We start from the raw sequence: 6445 nt of genomic DNA, 5'->3' as shown, positions 1-6445 counted from the left end.
GGGTGGAGGAGAGGAGGAGGGAGGGGTGGAAGAGAGGAGGGGGGATGAGGAGGAGGAGGAGGAGAGGGGGGGGATGAGGAGGAGGAGGAGGAGAGGAGGGAGGGGTGGAAGAGAGGACGGGGGGATGATGAGGAGGAGGAGGAGGAGGAGAGGAGGGTGGGATGAGTGGAGGAGGAGGAGAGGAGAGGAGGGGGGAGGAGAGGAGGGAGGGGTGGAAGAGAGGAGGGGGGATGATGATGAGGAGGAGGAGGAGGAGGAGAAGGAGGAGGAGGAGAGGAGGGGGGTGGAGGAGGAGAGGAGGAGGAGGAGGAGGAGGAGAGGAGGGGTGGAGGAGAGGATGGGGGAGGAGGAGGAGGAGGAGGAGGAGGAGAGGAGGGGGGTGAGGAGGAGGAGGAGGAGGAGGAGGGGGCGGTGGAGGAGAGGAGGGGTGGAGGAGAGGAGGGGGGATGAGGAGGAGGAGAGGAGGGAGGGGTGGAGGAGGAGGAGGAGAAGGAGGAAGAGGAGGAGGAGGAGAGGAGGGGGGGGGAGAGGAGGAGAGGAGGGGGTGGAGGAGAGGAGGGGGGATGAGGAGGAGGAGGAGGGGGCGGTGGAGGAGAGGAGGGGTGGAGGAGAGGAGGGGGGATGAGGAGGAGGAGAGGAGGGAGGGGTGGAGGAGGAGGAGGAGAGGAGGAGAGGAGGGGGGGTGGAAGAGAGGAGGGGGGTGGAAGAGAGGGGGGGTGAGGAGGAAGAGGAGGAGGAGGAGAGGAGGGGGGATGAGGAGGAGAGGAGGAGGAGGAGGAGGTAAACCTTCATCATCCTTTGGCCAAAATCCTGCTTCATCACCATTTAAAGGATTTAAAAGAATCTACTTGAACGTCACAGATGTTTTTTCTTTAAAAAGCATAAAAGTCAGTTTTATTTTCACAGATTTGATTAAAATAGACAAATGTTTGGTTCCAATATCAGATTTCTGCATTTCAAAGCGTAATATTGTGTAAATATTGAGAGACGTGATCGAACACGCAGACAAAATATATTGTATAATAATATTATTTATTAAAACATGTGGACACACCTGAGACTCGTCCACAGGGATTATAGGAAAGCAGAGGTGTTTGGTATATTTTCAAAATAAAACACTGTGTGAGTTCAATTAAATTCCTGGGAGCGACGCCTCACCTGAGTCTCCACGGGGACAGTTTACGTCAACAAATGTCTCATTGTGAAACTTCCCAAGGACAGAAAAGTACTTATAGAAAATAAAAGTAAAAGAGTTAATCTCCGGAGTCTGGTTCAGGAGACACCCTGGACGTCCAGCTGGAGACACCCTGGACATCCAGCTGGAGACACCCTGGACATCCAGCGTCCAGCTGGAGACACCCTGGACATCCAGCTGGAGACACCCTGGACATCCAGCGTCCAGCTGGAGACACCCTGGACATCCAGCCGGAGACACCCTGGACATCCAGCGTCCAGCTGGAGACACCCTGGACGTCCAGCCGGAGACACCCTGGACATCCAGCGTCCAGCTGGAGACACCCTGGACATCCAGCGTCCAGCTGGAGACACCCTGGACATCAGCTGGAGACACCCTGGACATCCAGCGTCCAGCTGGAGACACCCTGGACATCCAGCCGGAGACACCCTGGACATCCAGCGGCCAGCTGGAGACACCCTGGACATCCAGATGGAGACACCCTGGACATCCAGCGTCCAGCTGGAGACACCCTGGACATCCAGCCGGAGACACCCTGGACATCCAGCGTCCAGCTGGAGACACCCTGGACGTCCAGCCAGAGACACCCTGGACATCCAGCGTCCAGCTGGAGACACCCTGGACGTCCAGCCGGAGACACCCTGGACATCCAGCGTCCAGCTGGAGACACCCTGCACATCCAGCCGGAGACACCCTGGACATCCAGCCAGAGACACCCTGGACGTCCAGCGTTTTGTCCTTGTCCTTTTGAGTCTCACTTGTCCTCCGTCCTCTGCCTGAAACAGAAGCGTCTCCTTCTCTCTGCTGCACCGACCTGCAGGTCTGTGTGAAGGCCTCAGAATGTCTCTGGTCTGCTGGGTGTGTGTGTGTGTGTGTGTGTGTGTGTGTGTGTGTGTGTGTGTGTGTGTGTGTGTGTGTGTGTGTGTGTGTGTGTGTGTGTGTGTGTGTGTGTGTGTGTGTGTCCGGTGTCTCCTGAGCTGTTGTGCTTGTGATGAACGGATGATTATTTACATGGCTCTCACATGTAAACACTCATTGGCTGTGACGTCATCACAGTTTCACCAGAGTCACCATGAGAGCAGTGACTCATCCAGCAGCAGCAGGAGCAACGCTGGTGCTGCAGCGCCACCTGCTGGTGCAGCGGCTCCACCTGCTGGTGCTGCAGCTCCACCTGCTGGTGCTGCAGCGCCACCTGCTGGTGCAGCGGCGGAAGCGCCGCCAACGACACGAGTGGATCTGCGTTCATCCATTTTATACCCGCTTCTTCCTGAGCAGTACTCGAGTACTCTTGCAGCCTGTAACGGGGGACATGAACCTGCACGAGTCAGTCCAGAGAAAAACTAGAGATCATCAATACTAAAATAATAATAAAAAAAAAAAAATCTAATCTTAATAAGATATATATTCTTTTTAAGTAAATGTTTATTTTTTTTTTTAACAACATTTTGTTGTTGGTCCACAACAAGTTGTGAGAGTTCGACACAGTCAACCTGACTGTATTCTGACTGTATTCTGACGATATTCTGACTGTATTCTGACTGTATTTCTTGACGATATTCTGACTGTATTCTGACTGTATTCTGACAATATTCTGACGATATTCTGACTGTATTCTGACTGTTATTCTGACTGTATTCTGACGATATTCTGACTGTATTCTGACGATATTCTGACTGTATTCTGACAATATTCTGACGATATTCTGACTGTATTTTGATGGTATTCTGACGATATTCTGACTGTATTCTGACGATATTCTGACTGTATTCTGACTGTATTCTGACAATATTCTGACGATATTCTGACTGTATTTTGATGGTATTCTGACTGTATTCTGACGATATTCTGACTGTATTCTGACGATATTCTGACAATATTCTGACGATATTCTGACTGTATTCTGACGATATTATGACTGTATTCTGACTGTATTCTGACAATATTCTGACGATATTCTGACTGTATTTTGATGGTATTCTGACTGTATTCTGACGATATTCTGACTGTATTCTGACGATATTCTGACTGTATTCTGACAATATTCTGACGATATTCTGACTGTATTTTGATGGTATTCTGACGATATTCTGACTGTATTCTGACTGTATTCTGATGGTATTCTGACGATATTCTGACTGTATTCTGACAATATTCTGACTGTATTCTGACGATATTCTGACGATATTCGGACTGTATTCTGACTGTATTCTGATGGTAGCTGAGGGTCAAACAGGAATTCAGGAAGCATATTGCATTCACATGAAAAAAATTAAAAATCACTCAGTTTTTCTGAATTTATGAGATAATCATCTCATAATTATGAGAAACCAAGTCCATCACAGTATTTATCTTTTATTATTATTATTCATCTTTCTGTCCCACACACAAATCATAAATACACACATCTCATCTGAATGTCTGAAAGTCATGCAGTTACATCAAATCTATTTACAATGTTTGACAATCTGATATTAATAAATTGATGCTTTAAGCTAATAAATATTTTACAGGACAGGAAAAACAGGTTATTTTCTGCCTCAAGTTAAATGTGAGGTGCTTTTATTCAGAAAGGACAGGATGTAAATCAAGGAGCAGGATAATGAGTGCAGGTTAGAGAAAAACAGTTTTTAGAGAGCAGTAAAATGAAATGTGACCCCGGGGGGTAAAAACCTTCAGTGATGTGCAGAACAAAGTGGATTTCATGTTGGAAGTTTTACAAGTATAACTTTAATGCAGCCAATTCTTCACTCAAATAACTTTGGATGAGACATAAAGAGACATGAGACGAGTGTCGTGCTGTTGTTTTCTCACGTCGACTAAAATGTCGTGTTTAAGTTAAGAGAACAATCGAGATTATATCTCGTCGTCTGCTGTTGAACAATCCAGGAATCCACCGAGGCTCGTTTGTCTCTTCGTCCTGTTTCTGTTTGTTTCTGCCAGAACTCTGAGTCGATCAGTTTGAGATCCTGAGCTACCGTTTATTATTTCCCACCACGTCTTTATTATTCTATAATTATATTTGTTGTGAGTCTTCAGAAGGCCTCATGTTGACTGTAGGTTTCATCTCGTCGCCCATGATGGATGCGTCTCTCAGCGGGTGAGAAGATGTTCAAGTTGTTGAGGAAACCCTGCAGACGCCATGTTGACCGGATGATCTCCACAACATCAATATTCTGTCTGTTTGACGGGAGAACATCAGCTTCAGGACACCGATCATTAATTCCATACATTTGCAGAAATAAATCAGATGTCTGACTGAACTTGTTTTTTTTTGTTTTTTTTGTTTGACCAGCATTTAATTTCAGGACTTTAATGATCTTATTTTCTTTATTTCTGGATAAATGATCCTCTGAGCACAAAGTCTGCCACCCCACAGTGACTGAACTGAATATCTATAGTCACATATATCAAATATAACCAAAATACAGATGACGATGCAGTATTCTTCCCTACCAGCAGAGGGCCTCATTTCCTATTTAAATAGGTTTTTCCACCAAACCAGAAATTAACCAAAGGTTATCACACTAACTTCAGTAAATACCGCAATTTAATTTAATTTAATTTAATTTAATTTAATTTAATTTAATTTAATTTAATTTAATTTAATTTAATTTAATTTAATTTAATTTAATTTAATTTAATTTAATTTAATTTAATTTAATTTAATTTAATTTAATTTAGAAGAGACAACGCCTTTTAGGCTCAGTTTGCAGAAATCAGTGTTTCAGCTTCTTTGTTGACAACAAGGGTAAACAAACCCTTCTGGCCAGTCCAGCTCACACAGACACAGCAGATTGTGAATGTAGCTCCGAGGATCAAGGAGGAGCTGGAAACTTTGGAAACAAAATTAAAATCCCCGTATTTCAAAACATCCTGGCAGTTCATTTTAGATCACACACACACACACACACACACACACACACACACACACACACACACACACACACACACACACACACACACACACACACACACACACACACACACACACACACACACACACACACACACACACACACACACACACACACTCTAACTCCGCAAAACTTGAAAATACTTCAATCCACACCCCCCTCCCCCCCACTTCCTGTAGCAGTTGAACAGCTCAGGATGGGAAATAAAGATTGTGTGGAGTCAGCAGTATCGTCAGCATACGGGGGTCAGGCCAGCTGTTCACACACTTAAGTCGACTATAAAACATAGTAAATGTTGTTTCTATGGCAGATTGGCAGCAGGAGGGGGGGCGTTATTACCACAGCAGCTGGGGGGGGCGGGGGGGGGGGAGAGGAGTGGCTCTTCGTCTGTATGTTTTTATAATTACTGTATAAACACTTTAAATACAGGCTGCACACTGTGTTTCCGTCACTGCAGGTCCTTTGCAGTCGAGCCCAGAGGGACTGAAACCGTCACACTATTAAAGGACGACATGGGCGATGCTCTGGGCCCCGACACCACAGGGTTCAGGGCTGGAGGGGGCTTTTCTTCATATATGCTATACTGAGCGTGTACTTTCTCTCTCTCTCTCTCTCGCTCTCTCTCTCTCTCTCTCTCTCTCGATTTAGTGTTTTCATTCCTTATCCTGTTCACAGCTCTTCTTGCCAATTTCTTTTATCCGTTAACTCTTCTTTTACAGACCATCCATCCACCCACCCACCCACACACACACACACACACACACACACACACACACACACACACACACACACACACACACACACACACACACACACACACACACACACACACACACACACACACACACACTGGCCCAGTGCGGCCTTCTCCCCAGACAGCTCCTCTAATTAGCTCCATCTAAATGAATGGGTTAAGTTGTGTTTGTGCTGGACTAATGCAAAGTGTGTGTGTGTGTGTGTGTGTGTGTGTGTGTGTGTGTGTGTGTGTGTGTGTGTGTGTGTGTGTGCCAGGTTCTTCATAAGACAAATGAACACTGCTTAACAGTGCAGTAAATACAGAGGGCTCACAAGGGTATTACTCTTGCTTTCCCCTGACACACACACACACACACACACACACACACACACACACACACACACACACACACACACACACACACACACACACACACACACACACACACACAATAATTTTTTTTTTTTAATTCAGTCTGATGATTTATTCCTGAACTTTTATTTTAGATGTAGAAATGCACGCTCATATTTTATTAGTTTGGAAACCTTTTGTTTTCTCAGCTTTGCCCTTTATCACTTTATCGTTTCCCCTCTCTATCCA

The sequence above is a fragment of the Blennius ocellaris genome, assembly GCF_963422515.1.
Source record: "Blennius ocellaris genome assembly, chromosome: 3".
Taxonomy (NCBI): domain Eukaryota; kingdom Metazoa; phylum Chordata; class Actinopteri; order Blenniiformes; family Blenniidae; genus Blennius; species Blennius ocellaris.
This window is presented reverse-complemented; position numbering follows the sequence as displayed.